At 34.2% G+C, this 18,794-nt stretch overlaps 3 long non-coding RNA genes across 4 annotated transcripts; all 3 read right to left on the reverse strand.

The window, feature by feature from the left end:
- Nucleotides 1–5,537: 5,537 nt before the first annotated feature.
- Nucleotides 5,538–5,959, reverse strand: LOC109613339 (uncharacterized). Its single transcript, XR_002194920.2, has 2 exons — nt 5,830–5,959; nt 5,538–5,714 (listed from the first exon to the last, which is right to left on the reverse strand). It is a non-coding gene; the product is annotated as an uncharacterized LOC109613339 (long non-coding RNA).
- A 4,441-nt stretch (nt 5,960–10,400) lies between these two features.
- Nucleotides 10,401–10,907, reverse strand: LOC109613337 (uncharacterized). Its single transcript, XR_002194918.2, has 2 exons — nt 10,676–10,907; nt 10,401–10,560 (listed from the first exon to the last, which is right to left on the reverse strand). It is a non-coding gene; the product is annotated as an uncharacterized LOC109613337 (long non-coding RNA).
- A 5,328-nt stretch (nt 10,908–16,235) lies between these two features.
- On the reverse strand, nt 16,236–17,115 carry LOC109613338 (uncharacterized). Of its 2 annotated transcripts, XR_009342798.1 has the most exons (3): nt 16,751–16,765; nt 16,510–16,650; nt 16,236–16,394 (listed from the first exon to the last, which is right to left on the reverse strand). It is a non-coding gene; the product is annotated as an uncharacterized LOC109613338 (long non-coding RNA). The 2 variants fall into 2 exon arrangements; XR_002194919.2 differs by having other exon boundaries at nt 16,510–17,115.
- Between the last annotated feature and the right edge of the window lie 1,679 nt (nt 17,116–18,794).

Raw genomic sequence — 18,794 nt, forward strand, 5'->3', positions numbered from 1 at the left:
AGACCAATAAACGTGGATTTTTTAAAAAATATTTTTTCAAGGACCTTCAGACCACTAAAGTGGATTTTTAAAAGAATATTTTTTCAGGGACCCTCAGCCAAATAAACGTGGATTATTTAAAGAATATTTTCTAAAGGACCTGCAGCCAAATAAACGTGGATTTTTTAAACAATATTTTCTCAAGGACCTGCAGCCAAATAAACGTGGATTTTTAAACAATATTTTCTCAAGGACCTTCAGCCAAATAAACGTGGATTTTTTAAAGAATATTTTATCAAGGACCTGCAGCCAAATAAACGTTGATTTTTTAAAGAATATTTTCTCAAGGACCTTCAGCCAAATAAACGTGGATTTTTTAAAGAATATTTTCTCAAGGACCTTCAGCCAAATAAATGTGGATTTTTTTAAAGAATATTTTCTCAAGGACCTCCATTTAAATAAACGTGGATTTTTTTAAAGAAAGTTTCTCAAGGACCTTCAGCCAAATAAACGTGGATTTTTTAAAGAAAGTTTCTCAAGGACCTTCAGCCAAATAAACGTGGATTTTTTAAAGAAAGTTTCTCAAGGACCTTCAGCCCAATAAACGTGGATTATTTAAAGAATATTTTCCCAAGGACCTTCAGCCAAATAAATGTGGATTTTTTTAAAGAATATTTTCTCAAGGACCAACTGACCAATAAACGTGGATTTTTAAAGAATATTTTCTCAAATAAACGTGGATATTTTAAAAAATATTTTCTCAAATAAACGTGGATATTTTAAAAAATATTTTCTCAAGGACCTTAAGCCAAATAAACATGGATTTTTTAAAGAAAGTTTCTCAAGGACCTCCATCCAAATAAACGTGGATTTTTTAAAGAATATTCTTCAAGCTCATCTGAGGATCTTTTTCAAGGACCATGAGATTATCTTTTTTCAAGGGCCTCTTCAGTAATAATCGTGAATTTTTATAGCAAATTTCTCATGGACCATCTGAGCAATAAAGGCTAGGTTCTGAGCATCCATTTTCAAGGACAATTTAATCAATAATTGTGGATTTTTAAGGAATATTTTTTCAAGAACGATCTGAGAAATAATCGTGACGACTGTAGCGATATTTTTCCAGGACCATAAGCTAAACAAATTTGGATTTTTAAAGAATATTTTCCCAGGAACATCTGAGTTGTAACCATGCATTTTTAAAGAATAGGACCAAAATTCGTGAATTTTTACAGAACATTTTTCCGATGACCAATTATTGTAGATTTTTAACGAAGCTGACAAATAATCACGGCGTTTTTGAGAACATTTTTTTCCAATGACCATCTGACCAATAATGTAAGATAAAAAAATGTGAGATAAAAAAACTGCAACAAAGTCAAATGCCATTATTTTCACATTTTTTTTTTATTTTATTGAATAAAAGCAAAAATTTCGGAAATAGCATCAAATATTAGAATAAGTTTAGATTTTTTTGAATTGGTCTTCTTTGGCACGAATTATGGCCTTCAAACGGCTAATGAAACCGTCACACGCTGCCCGAATGTTGCTCTGCGGTATTTTGGTCCATTTCCGGTTCGGAGATGGGCAATATCGGACCATTCCTTCTGGTAGCTCCCCCACAAAATATCAATATTTTCAAAGAAAATAATTTACTGCACAGAAAGAGAAAGGATAATCCTATTTTCTTCAACTTTGCATATCCTAATATGTGCATCAATGCTAGGTCAGGTGCTAAATGGACAATATCGGCCCATTCCATCAAGTACTTTCCCCACGAAGGATCAAAATTTTGAATAATTACAACTCTTATAAAATGTGATGTAAGAATACGATTGTCTTCAAATTTCACACGACCCAATATTTTTATCACCCCAATGTCTGGTGTTAAGATGGAATATATCGGTCCGCTCTTTCTGGTACCTCCTCCACAAAAGGTCGAGATTTTCAAAAACTATTTTTTGCACAGAAAGAGAAGGATAATCCAATTTTGCTCCAACTTTCCAAATCCTAATATTTACATCGGTGCAAAGTCAGGTGCGAATATGGACAGCATCGGTCCAATTCATCAAATACCTCCCCCACCAAGGTTCATAGTTTTGAAAAACCAAAACGATTATAAAATTCGAAATAAGCTCCGGTTCTCTTTATATATCCCACATCCCATTATTTTCTACTAACACTAGACCTGATGCTAAGATGGAATGTATCGGACCACTTCTTCTGGTACCTCAATGGTACCTCAATGTTCTATACATTTTAGACCCCACAAAGTATATGTATATTCTTGATCAGCATAAAATTCTATGCCGATTTAGCGATGTCCGTCAGTCTGTGGAAATCACTCTAGCTTCCGAACGAATTGAAGTAGATTGATAAAATTGTACTAAAATGTATGTTTTTTGTTTCCATGTAGGTCCACGTTTTGGCATAGCGCCTATACAACGGTACCTCCCGATATTCGGTATTTTGATGATTTTAGCGACATTATTCACCGGAATTGTTTCAAATTTGGTATTTAAGGTTCGTAATGGATGCTGCAGCCTAAGACAGAAAATTGTCTGTGTCGGTCTACGCCTTCGCATAGTCCCCATACCTCCCGATATTCGGTATTTTGATGATTTTAGCTACATTGTTACCGATTTTTTTTAGGTTTCGCATTTGAATATTGTAATGGCTTATGAGAAATGTTATCTATGCCGGTCCGGGTCGTCGTATAGACCCTAATATAACAGCTACATTCGGCATTTTTAAGATTTTAACAGCAATTTTAACGGATTTTTTTGTTTTTGAGAATTGCGCCAAATTCGTTCCAATTGGTGGAGGGCTTTTGAATATATTTTAAAAGACTGACGTGACAAAAATTTTGATTTTTTTTTAAAAACTATATTTTTTTTTTGTTTCAAGGACCATTAGACCAATAATTATAGATTTGTTCGGGAAATATAAAACAATTAACAAACGTTTCAACTTTTTGTATTTTTATACAACTTAACAACAAACATGACGTACTTCATTTAAAATAACCTTTTTCATAGCTGTCACAAAATATCAACCCATTAAACATTAATTTGTCGCTCTCTCTCTCTCTCTCTCTCTCTCTCTCTCTTCCATTACAAGCCCCGTAAACAAAACATTTGGTGCTGGTAAATCGTGTGTGTGCACCGGATGTCAGTTAAATTATTCAATTTTAAATTGAATTCGCTGGTCGTGAACACAAAAAAAAACTACTTTGACACATTATCCGAAAGGATGCTATTACCGGGTGGCGTATGAGTGACACATCTATTAAGGTAAATGAATAGCACTTATACGTCAATGAAGAGTTATTAAAATATTTGAAGAGTTTAAAAAAAAAAAAATTAAAAGCGATGTTGGATGTTTTAAAGAAAATTTTATTGTCTCTGAAGATATTTGTAAGAAAATTATGAAACTAACAAAAATTTGTTGGAGTTGTTTTTAAAAATCCAAGTTTACAGCTTCTTTGGACTTCTGGAAAAATATTCTCTAAAAATTTTGAAGAGTTTATAAAGATAATAAAGCGATTTTGGTAGGGGTGTCAATGGACACATAATTTGAATAATAATTTCTTTGCGCCTGAAGCAAACCAATATAATTAAGAAAATTATTTTAAAGGCCACCAGAAATTTGTCACAGATATTCCTTAAAATTCATGTTAATTGCTTCGTTGGACTTTTGAAAAAACATTTTTTTAAAACTTCACGCTTAAGGCTCTAATATTATTATTTCCCAAAACCTTTGCTAAAGGCAATGATAGCCCTTATAAAACCATTCTTTGAAGACGCTATGAGGATTATCATATGCCTTCCTAGTTCCTTCAAATTGTTTTCAATAAAGGGACAATAGAATGTGCGTAATTATACCCTCAGCCATGTGGCTAGAGAGAGTATAATCATTTGATACGGTCAAAATGTCCCTAGTCGAAAATGTCACAAAACGTCAAAATTTTGAATAATTACAACTCTTAAAAAATGCGATTTAAGAGTCCGATTGTCTTCAAATTTCACACTTCCCAATATTTTTATTAACCCAAGGTCAGGTGTTATGATGGAATATATCGGTCCACTCCTTCTGGTACCTCCCCCACAAAAGGTCGACATTTTCAAAAAATATATTTTCTGCACAGAAAGAGAAACTATAATCCGATTTTACTCCAACTTTGCAAATCCTAGTATTTACGTCAGTGCTAGATCAGGTGCGAAAATGGAAAATATCGGTCCACTCCATCAAGTACCTCCCCCACGAAGGGTCAACATTTTGAATAATTACAACTCTTATAAAATTTGATGTAAGAATCCGATTATCTTCAATACTTCGCAATAATTTTGTTAACCCAAGGTCTGGTGTAAAGATGGAATATATCGGTTTACTTCTTCTGGTACCTCCCCCACAAAGGGTCAAAATTTTGAATATCCATGAAGCTCATAAAATACGAAATTAACATCCGATTCCATTCGGACTTTGCACATCTCAATATTTCCATTAACACAAGATCTGTTATAAATATAGCAGATATTGGACCATTCCTTCTGGTACCTCCCTCACAAAGGGCTAAAGTTTTGAATAACCAACACTCTCACAAAAACTAAAATAAGCATCTGGTGCTCTTCAAAATATACACATCACATTTTTTTTAATAACCCAATGTCTGGTGTGAAGATGGGATATATCGCTTCACACCTTCTGGTACCTCCCCCACAAAGAGTCAAAATTTTGAATAACCTTTAAGTTCATAAAAGGCGAAATTAACATCCGATTCCATTCGGACTTGGCACATCTCAATATTTCCGTCAATACAAGATCTGATGGTACAGATCGAACCGGAGATGGGATATATCGGTCTACTCCTTCTGATACCTCCCACATAAGGGGACAAACTTTTGAATAGCCATGAAGCTCGTAAACCGTGAAATGAGCATCCGATTTAAACTCGGCACATCTCAATATATCTATCAACACTTCACCTGGTATGAAGATGGAATACTACTTCTACTTCTTCTGGTAGATGAGATAAATCAGACCTATCCTTCTGATACCTCCCCACAACTGGTCAAAATTTTGAACAATTATATCTCACATAAAATGCGAAATGAGCATCCGATTACCTTTAAATTTCCTAATATTTTTACTAACTCAAGTTCTGTTGTGAAAGTTATAGATATCGCCCTACAACTCCTTCTTGTACCTCTCCCATATCATATCGGCGGTTCTTTTCAAACTAGGCAAATCCACTTATTTTTCTTAATCTATGATCTGATGTGAATATGCAATTTATAGATTAACTCCTTCTCGTACCTCCCGCACAAAAGTTTTAAATTATGATAAACAATTATTCGCAAAAAAATTGGATTTACATTTCCGATTTTCCTCAAATAGTCGACATCCGAAATATTTTGAACAGTATTAGATGAAGTGGAATGCCTTAGTCCAATATATGTGGTACCTCACGCGATATATATTCCATAAAGGTTCAACATTTGAAATTATCATAATGTAAGTTAAAACTTATTTTAATAATCTGGCATAGGCTGAGGATATACATCTATCGGCAAAACCGATTAAATGGTTTTTATTTTATTTCCCATAAATCAAAATACAATTGCCACAACTTTTTATTTTCCAAATTCAAAGGAGAAACCAATCTTGGCAGGATCTTCCCTTGGTTGGGATTCGGCATTGGCTGCATTCTCGTAATCAGCAGGAGGAGATTGTTGCTGTAATAGAAAATAATATTTATAATTTATTTAATACATATATGCTATTATATGACTCAATATCCCTAAAGGATTCAAGAGAGTATTAAAAGTAGATATTCCATGCTATTCTTACCTGACCCAAGGCCATGGCCACAATAGCCAATAAAATTAGAATATTCGCAAAAAAACGCATGTTGAAGGTTGTTAAAAAAACGTGTTGTGGAGTTTTGCACTACTCTTCTGCCTTTATATACCCTCAAACTACTGGCCCTGGCCTTGTCACATGCAAAAACGAAGAAAACGGAATTGTCAGAATGATTAATGACCTTAAAAGTAATTTTTTTCCAATTCATGGAATTTCATCATTTCTCCATTAAAGTCGATTCATTAGAAGCTAATTTTCGAAGGTGAAAAAAAAAAACAAGATAAAAAGTGTCAGTCGATTTTTCCGACAGATGTATACCCTCAGCCAATGTTGGATAATTTAAATATATTTTGACTTCTGTTATGATTATTCAAATTGTTGATCCTCTGTGGAGTAGGTTCCGAAGGAATGGGCCAATATTGACCATTTCCTATCGGACCTAAATAAATATGATATAAATATTGCGTCGTGCCAGGGTTGGACTATATCGACTACTTCCTTCACATTATTTTAAATATGTGATTATTATTTGAAAATGTTAAAATGTGCGTGAGGTACCAGATCGCACTTCGTCTAATATAGATAAAAATATTGGTATGTGCAAATTCGGAAGGAAATTTAACATTTATATCCAATTTTATGCGAAATGCATAAATTCCATATTTATCTCTGGTTGAGAGAAATATTTAGTTAAAGCTATTGTAAAAATTCGCCGACTTGTTTCGCAAATTATGACACTTGTGACCCTTTGTGGGTGAGTTATCAGAAGGGGTTGGCAGATATATATCATCTTCACCAGCAGATCTTACGTTAGCAAAAATATTTGGATGTGTAAAATTTGAAAAAAGTTAGATGCTTAAGCTGAGCTAAAAGCTATAAATTCGGCCGGGCCGAACTTTGGATACCCTCGACCATTTGGAACGAATTTGGCAATTTCGTTAAAATTCTGTTAAAATCTTAAAAATACCGAATGTAGCCGTTATATTAGGGTCTATTCTCGACAACGAGGACCTTTAAGCAAATAGACATGGGCAATTTAACCAATAATTATGGGATTTTAAAGAATATTTTTTCGAGGACTATCTTAGCAGTAAACGTCGGGTTTTTGTGATATTTTTTCAAGGACCTTCAGCCAAATAAGTTTGGATTTTTTAAAGAATATTTTTTAAGGACCACATGAGTTATAACTATGAATTTTTAAAGAATATTTCTTCAAGGACCTTCAGACGAAAATTCGTGGATTTTTACAGAGTATTTTTGCGACGAGCAATAGATCAGAAATTGTCGATTGTTAAAGAATCTGGCAAATAATCATGGATTTTTTGAGGACATTTTTTTCAAGAAAAATCTGACCAAATGTAACTTTTTAAGGACTATCAAAGAATTATCGTAGATTTTTAAGAATATTTTTTCAAGGACCATTCGACCAATTATTGTGAATTTTTAGAGAAAATTTTCTTCAAGGACCAACTGACCAATTATACTTGATTTTTTAAAGAGTAACTTTCGAACTGAGCTAAATGCTGTAAGTTCGGCCAGGCCGAACTTTGAATACCCTCCACTGTTTAGAACGAATTTGGCAATGTTCAAAAACATAAATTCTGTTAAAATCTTAAAAATACCGAATGTAGCCGTTATATTAGGGTCTATTCGAAGACGTGGACCTTCATAGGCAACTTTTGTCATAAGTCATTACAATATTCAAATGCGAAAATTGAAAAAAAAAATCGATGAATAATGTCGCTAAAATCATCAAAATACTGAATATTGGGAGGTGCCGCTAAATGGGGGCTATACGAATGCGAGGACCTGCCCGGACAATTTTCTGTCATAGGCTGCAATATCCATTACAAATTTGAAACAATTCCGTTGTATAAAGTCGTTAAATTATTAAAATACTAAAAATCGAGAGATGCCGTTATATGGGGGCTATGCGAAGACATGGACCTGCATAGACAATTTTCTGTCTCAGGCTGCAGCATTCATTACGAACTTCAAATACCAAATTTGAAACAATTCCTCTGAATAATGTTGCTAAAGTTATAAAAATACCGAATATCGGGTGGTACCGTTATATGGGGGCTATACGAAGACGTAGGCCTGCACAGACAATTTTCTGTCTTAGGCTTTAGTACCCATTACGAACTTTAAATACCAAATTTGAAACAATTCCGTTGAATAATGTCACTAAAATGATCAGAATGCCGAATATCGGGAGGTACCGTTATATGGGGGCTATACTAAAACGTGGACCTACATGACCTATTTTCAATATCAAAAGTCCTGCAGACATAATACACATTCGTTCCGAAGCTAGAGTGATTTCCAAAGACGGATAGACGAGCAGACGGACGGATATTGTTAAATTGACCTAGAATTTTATGCTGATCAAGAATATATATACTTTGTGGGATCTACGGCTAATATTTAGGGATGTTACAAACGGAATGTCAATGTTAATATACCCTCCCATCCAAGGTGGAGGGTATAAAAATATCAAACGGATTTTTTGGGGATATCATCAGAAAGATAATTTTAAAGAAAATGTCCTCGTATCTGAATATATTTGTAGGAAAATTATTTATAAAGCCACCAAAAACTTGTTGGAGGTATTTCAAAAAAATCCACCTTCTTTGGACTTCTGGAAAAATATTCTGTAAAAAAATATTCCTAGAAAACTTGAAGAGTTTACAAAAATGATTAAGGGATTTTGGCAGGTTCATCAATTGACACATTATTCGAAAGATAATTTCCTGGTCTCTGTGGCAAAGAAATGTATTTTAGAAAATTATTTTTAAAGTTGCGAGAAATTTATCAGAGGTACTCTCTGAAATCAATGTTTATGGTTTTGTTGCACTTCTGCAAATTTTTTTTTTTAACAAGTAAGCAAAGGCTATAGTCGTGCGGGGCCGATCATGTTATACCCTACAACACTACAATATGTTAAAAGCCCCCTTATGTCCAAATCCATTTTGGGAAGATTTCGCTTTTCAAATCATGTCCCGGCACACCTCGAAATATTGGTTTCCCACATAGGAGAGCATATATGGATCTTCCTATCTCGCCGAGCTGAATCGATCTAGCTATGTATGTCCGTCCATGTTAATCACTCTACAGGTCGCAATTATGGCCTGATCTTCACGAAATTTAGAATGGATGTGGGGCCAGAATAGAACCCTATTGCTTTTGGAGATGATACGCACGCTTGAGATGAGAGTAAGGGAAAGGGAAGAATTCTAGCACAAGACCCAACAGCACGACGGAAGTGCTCCGTGTTATAATTTTAAAAGCAAAATCTTCCGAAATGGATTTGGACATAAGGGGGCTTCTAATATATTGTAGTGTTGTAGAGTATCACATGGTCGGCCTTTGCTTAGTTGTTATACCCTACACCACAAGGTGGTCAGGGTATTATGGCTTTGTGCATTTGTTTGTAACAGGCAAAAGGAAACGAGATAGACCCATAGTTCCTTTTAATGATCTGTATTGAATCACTTTCAGAGTTGATTTATGCATGTCAGTCCGCCCGTCTGTCCATGTATTTTTGTGAACAAAGTACAGTTCGCATTTATTACCCGATCCAGATGAAATTTTGCACAAATCATTTGTTTGGCCCAAGGACGAACCCTATTGAAATTGGAGATAATCGGTAAAAATTTAGATATAGCTCCCATATATATCTTCGTCCGATTTGCCTTTTATTGTGCACCAAACGCGTAATATCAGCCCGAATATTATAGAATTTTGCACATACAACCAAATTAGGCCTGAAAATAAGTATGCCAAATTTGATCGAAATCGGTTCAGATATAGCTATAGCTCCTATATATAACATCTTCCGATTTACGTTTCATTGTGCACCAAACGTCTAATATTTGCCCAAATCGGAAATTTGGCACATACGACCGAATTGCGTCTAGAAGGTAGTATGCCAAATTTGGTAAAGATCGGTTCGGATATAGCTATAGCTCCCATATATATTGTTCATTCGATTTGTTGTATTTTGTAACCCACAGCCGTAATATGCACTCCGTAACAACGATATTCAGGGAAATATATCAAATACAGCTCAGAAATATCTTTGCCAAATTTTATCAAGATCTGTTTAGATTCGGATATAGCTCTCATATATATCTTTATCTGATTTCAAATTAATTGTGCACCAAATGAGCAATACAAGTCCGAATTTAAAAGACACAAATGCTTCGGCATATTTAGTCCTGTGAATTTTAAATTATAATTATAGTCATAGCGTGTATGATTGAATTATTTCATAAAAACTTTTAATTTTTATGTGGATCTCAACTAAATTAGCAAAGTAGTGTAGGGTATCATAAATTCGGGCCCGCCCGACTTTAGAACTTTCTTTACTGTTTTTTATTAATTCCATGTTTATGGCTTCGTTAGACTTCTAAAAAATATATATATTTTTTTAAAACTTCACGCTTTAGGCTCTGAACCAAACCCTCGGTATATCGCTGAAATATATTTTTTTTTTTGTAAATGACAATCCTATGCCTCCAAAGCTCCTTACAAAAAATTTGCAATAAAAAGGATAATTAAATGTACATTTTTCTTTTATTTCACATAAATCAGAACACAATTTCCATAAAGTTTTTATTTTCCAAATTCAATGGAGAATCTAATCTTGGCGGGATCTTCCCTTGGTTGGGATTCGGCATTGGATGCATTCTCGTTATCAGCAGGAGGAGATTGTTGCTGTAATAAAAAATCATATTTATAATTTATTGAACACATATAAGCTATTATATGACTCAATATCCTTAAAGGATTCAAGAGAGTATTATTAGAAGATATTCCACGCTATTCTTACCTGACCCAATGCCATGGCCACAATAGCCAATAAAATTAGAATATTTCCAAAGAAACGCATGTTGAAGGTTGTTAAAAAAACGTGTTGTGAAGTTTTGCACTACTCTTCAGCTTTATATACCCAGCAACTGCTGGCCCAGGCCTTGTCACATGCACAAGCAATGAAAGTGGAATTGTCAGAATGATTAATGACCTTAAAGGTAATTTTCTTTCAATTCATGGAATTTCATCATATCTCCAAGTCTCAAAGTCGATACATTAGAAGCTAATTTTTGAAGTTGAAAAAAAAACAAGATAAAAATTTTCAGATGTATACCCTTCAGTTGTATACCTTCTAGCCATATGGCTGAGGGTATAAAAATACTAAAATATATGAATAAATTATTAAATAAATAAATGTCTAAAAATAATTTTGATATTGTAGGAAGTCTTTAGCATCTCTGATATGTGTATTCCACAGCAGTCCTGTGTCCTGACTACAAGAAAAATCCAGCTAATTATCAAAGTACAGCTAAAATATAAGACACATGTATCGGAAAGTTTATATCGCAAATTAGTCTAAATATGGAGTGAAACGTCCTTTTTTTTGAAATTCTCGTTGATTTTAGGTATATGTTAGCCTTTGGCAATATTGCAAATAAAATGAGGAGGAAAAATATATACAATAGTTTTTAAGAAAATTACATTCGAAATTTATAAATTACAAACGAAAACAAGTTAAAAAGTATCAGTCGGTATTGCCGACAGATATATACCCTCAGCCTATGTTCGATTAAATAATCGAAATATATTTGACTAGTGTTACAGTTATTCAAACGTTTGACCCTCTATGGAGCCGGTTCCGAAGGAATGGGCCAATATTGTCCATTTTGTATATATAGAGTCTACCGGAATATTCCATTTTTATACTTCATCTGATGCAAATAAAAAAATTTAGCGAAATATTGGGCTCCAATTTTATGCGAAATCATAAATTCCGATAAATGTCATATTCATATCAGGCTTCTTACTGAGAGAAATATTTGAGCATAGCAAGTAGTAAAGAATTGATAAATTGTTTCAAAAGTTATGACAGATAAAATTATTGAAAATTGTGACCCCAGAAGGGGTTGGCAGATATATATCAACTTCATAACAGATTTTGTGTTAGCAAACAAATTTTTATGTATGAAATTTGAAGAGATTTGGATGCTCATTTCGCTTTATTTGGGCGTTTTGTTTTTCAAAATCTTGAACCCTAAGTATGGGGGAGGTACCAGAAGAAATGGTTCGATCTATACCACCTTTATAACAGATCTTGTGTTGATAGAAATATTGAGATGTGCCAAGTCTAAATGGAATCAGATCTTAATGTGGCGTTTTATGAGCTTCATGGGTATTCAAAATTTCGACACTTTGTGGGGGAGATACCAGAAGGAGTGGACCGATACATTCCATGTTAACAGCAGATCCTAAGCTTATAAAAATATTGGAATGTGTGAAAGTTGAAGATGTTCGGATCTTTACATGACATTTTATAAGAGTTTTAATTATTCAAAATGTTGACCCTTTGGTGGGGAGGTACTTGATGGAGTTGACCGGTACTGTCCATTCTAGCACATGACCTAGCACTGACGCAAATATTAGGATTTGCAAAGTTAGAGCAAAATCGGGTAACCGTTTCTCTTTCTGTGCAAAAAATATATTTTATATATATTTTTTGAAAATTTCGACCTTTTGTGGGGGAGGTACCAAAAGGAGTGGACCGATGTATTCCCTCTTAACACCAGACCTTGGGTTAATAAAAATATTGAGATATGTGAAATTTGAAGACAATCGGACTCTTACATCACATTTTATAAAAGTTGTAATTATTCAAAATTTTGACCTTTGTGGGGGAGGTACTTGATGGAGTGGACCGATATTGTCCATTTTCGCACTTGACCTAGAACTGAGCAAAATTTGAGCAAACTCGGATTATTGCTTCTCTTTATGTGCTGAAAAAAAATATTTTTTTTTGTTTTTGAAAATTTTGACCTTTCGTGGAGGAGTAACCCGAAAAAGTGGACCGATACATTCGAAGACCGATACAATTTGAAGACAATCGGACTCTTACATCACATTTTATAGGAGTTGTAATTATTCAAAATTTTGACCCTTTGCGGGGGAGGTCCTCGATGGAGTGGACCGATATTGTCCATTTCCGCACCTGACCTGGCACTAATGAAAATATTAGGATTCGCAAAGTTCGAGCAAAACCGGATTATCCTTTCTCTTTCTGGGCAATAAATTATTTTCTTTGAAAATTTTGACATTTTGTGTGGGAGGTACCAGAAGGAGTGGACCGATATTGCCCATCTCCGAGCTCGATCTAAGTTTGACAAAAATATTACGATGTACCGAGTTTGGATCAAATCGGATACTCCCTTCGAGAATTATCGTGCGCACCAGCCAGCCAGACAGACAGACGGACGGACGGACGGACATCGGTAGATCGACTCCAAATGTTCTGAAACGGATTTGGTCCAAAGAGACCTAGGGTCTAAAACCATTATTTCGACTAGGCACGTTTTGACTGTATCAAATGATATATACCCTCTGTAGCCATATGGCTGAGGGTATAATGATGTGTTTTGCCTTATTTTACTGCTAATTTAACACATTTCCGATCCAAGCCAAAAATCTCCCTTTATAATTAATTTTTTTTTGGGAAAAATATCAAAGGATGAATTATTCTAAACCAAATTTCAGTGTGAGTCTATGAAGAAAAGTAATTTGTATATTCAACATGTACCTTGGAAAGTATCATCACATTTTTATACCCTACAACACTATGTGTTGGGGGTATTATAAATTTCATTGGGCCAAAAATTATGTAACACCTCGAAATATTGGTTTCTGAAATAGGAAAGTATATTTGGATCTTTCTATCTCGCCGAGCTGAGTTGATCTAGCTATGTATGTACGACTGTATTGCTTTTGGAGATGATCGCATAATATTTAGGGGGTTGAAATGGACCAAAATCTGAAAATTTCCTGATTTTACAGTTGCTCTACAGGTCGCAATTATAGATCAATTGAAGCGAAAATTAGCATGGGTTTAGCGCTCAGGGCTGGGCATAAGCCTTCCAATTTTGATGGCAATCGGATAATATTTAGTGGGTGAAATAGACCATAACATTTGTGTTAAATAAAAGTCAAAATGTCCATTAAATCGCGAATATTTTTTTGTCCCAGCGAAATCAAAAGGATACGAATAGGTAAATTCTCGCCGTAACGTAGATGCCCATAGTAAATATATATATATATATATATATATATATATATATATATATATATATATATATATATATATATATATATATATATATATATATATATATATATATATATATATATATATATATACAATGTATAAATACAAAGGAAGGGGATGTTACATAGAATGCTTATATCTCAAGAATGGCTGGACCGATTTTAACAAATTTTGTCAATTCAGAATGCCCTCTTGGCATAAAAGTATAAAATCTAAAAAAAAAATCGCATAAAAATATTCCAATAATGATGTTAATATAGATTTTGTAATATTTTTCATATTTTTTTATCGCATGCGATTTTTTCAACTTCTTATACCCTCCACCTTGGAAAGGAGGGTATATTAACTTTGTCATTCCGTTTGTAACATCCTTAAATATTCGTCTTAGACCCCATAAAGTATGTATATTCATAATCAGCATAAAATTCTAAGTCGATTTAACGATGTCCGTCTGTCTGTCTGTCTGTCCGTCTGTCTGTCTGTCTGTCAGTCTGTTGAAATCACGATACAGCCCACATTATTTGACGTAGAGGGCCAAAATTTAGCAGAGCTATTTGCATTGCGTCTAGGATGGTTGGTATTGAAAATGAGATATATCGGTCCACGTTCTGGTATAGTCCCCATATAACGGTACCTTCCGACATTCGGTATTTTGATGATTTATGCCACATTTTTTCACGGATTTGTCTGAAAATTGGTATTTGTAGGTCATAACGGGTCCCTGAGCGTGTGGCAAAACATTGCATGTATAGGTCCACGTTGTGGTATAGCCCCCATATAAAGGTACCTCCCGATATTCGGTATTTTATTTTTTTTTTGCCACATTTTTTCACGGATTTGTCTAAAAATTTGTATATGTGGGTCATGATTTGGTATAGCCCCCATATAACGGTACCTCCCGATATTCGGTATTTTGATGGTTTTTGCCACATTTGTTCACTGATTTGTCTAAAAATTGGTATTTGTGGGTCATAATGGGTCCCTGAACGTGTGGCAAAACAGTGCATGTGTAGGTCCACGTTTTGGTAAAGCCCCCTTATAACGGTACCTCCCGATATTCGGTATTTTATTTTTTTGCCACATTTTTTCACGGATTTGTCTGAAAATTGGTATTTGTTGGTCATAATGGGTTCCAGCTTCGGTGGCGAAATATTGCATGCATGGGTCCATGATTTGATATAGCCCCCATATAATGGTACCTCCCGATATTCGGAATTTTAATGGTTTTTGCCACATTTCTTCGAATGTTTCTTTTACCCTAAGGTGGAGGGTATTAAAAGTTTGGCCCGGCCGAAATTAATGTTTTTTTACTTGTCTTTTAATATCGAAGTGTATATTTTGTAATATTTTTTTACCTTACAACACAGGTTGGGATTGCTATATACAGATTGCAATTATCGTCCGACCCTCACGAAAAATATTAACAAGGGTAGGGTTAGGCTCAAAAGGACTAGGCCTATTGTTTTAAAAGATCTCCCCAATATATATTGGGGGTTGAAATGGACCAACAACTAAAAATGTTCCTGATTTTACCGCCGTTATGAAGGTCACAAATAGAAACCAAAGGACACGAAATCTCGTTGGAAGTTAAAGTTAGGACAGCGGGTAGAATGGACCACTACTTGTGTGTGAAAAAATACCACATTTACCTACAACCGATATCCGAAATACACAAAAGGCGAACTTCGGGAGATGATAGCAAAATATTTAGGGGTTCCAATGAACCAAAAACCGAAAAATATTCCTGTTTACACAATTGAAGCCAATCGACACGTCTGAGAAGAGAGTTAAGGACAGGGAAGAATTCTAGCATTTTGGATGACCATTGGATTATATTTAGCTGTAAAATAGACCACAACAACTAACAGCAGAACGGAGTGCGTAAATATTGGGCAAATGTCCCTGGTCAAAAAGCTAAGGGTAATATCTGGGCAGTGCTCCGTGTTATAATTTTAGAAGCAAAATCTTCCGAAATGGATTTGGACATAAGGGGGCTTCTAACATATTGTAGTGTTGCAGAATATCACATGGTCGGTCCCGCACGACTATAGCCTTTGCATAGTTGTTTTTTTAATTTCATGTTTATGGCTTCGTTAGACTTCTAAAAAATATATATATATATATTTTTAAAAAAAACTTCACGCTTTAGGCTCTGAACCAAACCCTCGGTATATGGCTGAAATATATAATATTTTTTATAGCTATGCGTAAATGACAATCCTATGCCTCCAAAGCTCCTTCCAAATATTTGCAATAAAAAGGATAATTAAGTTAAATTTATCTTTTATTTCACATAAATCAGAACACAATTTCCATAAAGTTTTTATTTTCCAAATTCAATGGAGAATCCAATCTTGGCAGGATCTTCCCTTGGTTGGGGTTCAGCATTGGCTACATTCTCGTAATCAGCAGATGGAGATTGTTGCTGTAATAGAAAATAATATTTATAATTTATTTAATACATATAAGCTATTATATGACTCAATATCCTTAAAGGATTCAAGAGAGAATTATTAGAAGATATTCCATGCTATTCTTACCTGACCCAAGGCCATGGCCACAATAGCCAATAAAATTAGAATATTTCCAAAGAAACGCATGTTGAAGGTTGTTAAAAAAACGTGTTGTGAAGTTTTACACTACTCTTCAGCTTTATATACCCAGCAACTGCTGACCCTGGCCTTGTCACATGCACAAGCGATGAAAGTGGAATTGTCAGAATGATTAATGACCTTAAACCTCCCTATATACGATATTTTTGCTTTTAGCTATATTATTTACCGTTTATTTCAAGTTTCGAATTTAAATATGGTAATGGCTTATGACAAACAATGCCTATGTAGGACCACATCGTCGTAGAGACCCCAATATAACGGCTATATTCGGTATTTTTAAAATCTTAACAGAATTTTTAACGGATTTTATTTTTTGAAAATTTCCAAATTTGTTCCAAATGGTGGAGGGTATTCATAGTTCGGCCCGGCCTAACTTACTGCTTTTTAAATTGTTTTTTTCTTTAAATATGTAACAGCATACGTTGTGCCTAAATATTACCCAAATTCCCCGGGTCGAAAACCCAAGGGTAACATCTGGGCAGGGGTCTCTGACCTAATTTCAAAAGCGAAATCTTCTAAAATGGATGTGGACATAAAGGGGACTTCTAACATATTCTAGTGTTGTAGGGTATCACATGGACGGCCCCGCACGGCTATAGCCTTTGCTTACTTGTTCTAAACAAAAAAAAAAAAAAAAAAAAAAAAAAAAAAAACATTGTTTATTTCTTAAAAATTTAGCACTTCTTCCCAATTCACTGCAAATTTTCTTATTACTTGACTGTTCGATAGCCAAGCGGTCTGAATAATACACCTTTGAAGGTCAAACTCCAAAGAAGCTCAGGGTTCTTGGGTCAAACTCTGTTAGGGTTTTTATATATACAAATATACCCCTATAGATTGAGATTTATTTGGCAACATTTATATAGAATAGAGCTCTGAAATTTGATAGACACCTTTGAATTATATTCAAAAGCATTGGAATAGAAAATGGGTGATATCGGTCCATTTTTGGAATTTTATGGGTTCTGGGAAGATACTTTTTTAAACCAGCGTTCAATGATTTATTTTTGGTAGCTAATAATATTAATATTCTTTAAGGCATTTAATTTTATAGTTTTGATTTCTATAAAAAAATTTAGTATTTTTCACAATTTGTTTTTAATTCTATTTGAAATTTTTATTCAAAAATATTGCCGATATTTTATTAAAGAATGAAAAAAAATGTCCATGAAATTTCGTATTTGAATTTTGATATTATTTGCATTCTTTGCTTTTGTTTTGACATAAACACATTGTTTACCAAGTCATTGGGCTAATTTTCGTGTTCCAATTAAATTATTTGAGGATTGCATGCCGTTCACGTGGCATGCAAGACACAGAAAGGCGTCACATAACTTTAACTTTTACCACAGATAATTTTCAAAATACATGTAAACAAAAAAAAAAAAAAAAAAAAAAAAAAACAGTAAAAAAAGTCCTAAAGTCGGGCGGGGCCGATTTTATGATACCCTACACCACTTTGCTAATTTAGTTGAGCTCCGCATAACAATTAAAAGTTTTTATGGGAGAATTTAATCATACACGCTATGATTATAATTATAATTTAAAATTCAAAGGACTAAATATGCCGAAGCATTTGTATCTTTTACATTCGGACTTGTATTGCCAATTTGGTGCGAAATTAATTTGAAATCGGATAAAGATATATATGGAAGCTATATCCAAATCTGAACCGATCTCGATAAAATTTGGCAAAGATATTTCTGAGCTGTATTTGATATATTTCCCTGAATATCGTTGTTACGGAGTGCATATTACGGCTGTGGGTAACAATTACAATAAATAGGATGAACAATATATATGGGAGCTATAGCTATATCTGAACCGATCTTCACAAAATTTGACATACTAGTTTCTAGACTCAATTCGGTCGTAAGTGCCAAATTTCATCCAATTTGGGCAAATATTAAACGTTTGGTGCACAATCAAAGGTAAATCGGACGAAGTTATATATGGGAGCTATATCCAAATCTGAACCGATCTCGATAAAATTTAGCAAATGTATTTCTGAGCTGTATTTGATATATTTCCCCAAATGTTGTTGTTGCATAGTGCATATTACGGCTGCGGTGGACAAAAATAACAAATCGGACGAAGAATATATATGGGAGCTATAGCTATATCTGAACCGATTTCGATCAAATTTGGCACACATATTTTCAGGCCTAATTTATGTGTATATGCAAAATTCCATACAATTCGGGCTGATA

The sequence above is a fragment of the Musca domestica genome, unplaced genomic scaffold, assembly GCF_030504385.1.
Source record: "Musca domestica strain aabys unplaced genomic scaffold, Musca_domestica.polishedcontigs.V.1.1 34, whole genome shotgun sequence".
NCBI lineage: Eukaryota > Metazoa > Arthropoda > Insecta > Diptera > Muscidae > Musca > Musca domestica.